General features: G+C 32.7%; 1 protein-coding gene across 6 annotated transcripts in view; it reads left to right on the top strand.

The window, feature by feature from the left end:
- Nucleotides 84-1,067, top strand: part of LOC105177266 (KH domain-containing protein At4g18375) — a 5,988-nt gene continuing 5,004 nt past the window's right edge. For 4 of the 6 annotated variants that reach the window (XR_002288327.1, XR_849040.2, XR_849041.2 and 1 more), the window contains exon 1: nucleotides 90-224. The gene's annotated coding sequence lies outside the window, so the exon portion shown is untranslated. Of the gene's footprint in view, nucleotides 225-1,067 lie in introns of all 6 variants that reach the window. The other 2 variants (XM_011100346.2, XM_011100347.2) reach the window with 2 other exon arrangements.

Raw genomic sequence — 1,067 nt, forward strand, 5'->3', positions numbered from 1 at the left:
GTAAAATATTATGACATAATAATAGTTAGAAAACAGTATTCTGTTTTTTTGGAATTACAATATTTGCAATATAAACTGCAGAAGAAAGTAAATACTATTATTGGTAGGTATAGTCGGGTCAAAACCCTAGATATTATATTAGCGTCATCGCTCGCCCTTATAGAACCTGCTGTCGCTTATCTGCAAATCTTTAAGATTCAACCCTCAAGAATTTCGTCTGTGAGGTAAAATTTTCACCCGCTCTGCCTGCTGCTATCCATCGATTATTTTTGTTGATTCTGTGATATTTTCTGGCATGAAATATGACGCCCTGTTTTGATTTCCAGATCCAATCTTTTCACCTGAGAATTTGCGTACCATAACATTTTTCGGTGATATAATTTGTGGTTCTAACATATATGGTGTGTTGAAATTGGAATCTTGCATGTTGTTGCCTTCCCTTTTCTTTTTGATTCACATGTAATTTTATGCTACAGCGAAGATATGAGAGTACGGAATTGAATTTGGAATTTCATAAACTGTGAGATTCGTGGTATGCTCATTATTTCTAACTCTAGGGAAAAAGAGTGTTGGTTTTCAATTCAAGGTATTTACTACTGGGTGTTCATTTGTGTATATGTGTGTGTTTTAATTGGGTGAAAATAATCGATGTTGAAGTTATTATGATCTTGTTGATGTTTTTTTTTTTGATCTTCTTTTCTTTTCTGAAACTTAGATTTATTTATTTATTTCGTTTTTTTTTTCGTGATTATATGTACCATCAGTTGATGAGACTTTTCTTGAGCCACCATTTGTTCACAGTTCTTGTTACTCATGGTTTGATGCTTGTTGGTGGTATCGTATATTCTTTATATTCCTATCTTGCAGTTGGACTTATTTGCATGTATTGGTTACTTATTTACAATTTGATTGCCATGTGTAAGTTCTAAAGTTGATCAAGAGTGCAATTGCCATGTTTAACATTTAAGTGCGTGTGTTAATTTTGGAACACTTCCATACTTGAAAGCACTCGAAAGTGAATTTAAATGGTACTAAAAAAATAAACTTCCTGTATTTCACGATGTGAC

Source organism: Sesamum indicum, linkage group LG15 (genome assembly GCF_000512975.1).
Source record: "Sesamum indicum cultivar Zhongzhi No. 13 linkage group LG15, S_indicum_v1.0, whole genome shotgun sequence".
NCBI classification, from domain to species: domain Eukaryota; kingdom Viridiplantae; phylum Streptophyta; class Magnoliopsida; order Lamiales; family Pedaliaceae; genus Sesamum; species Sesamum indicum.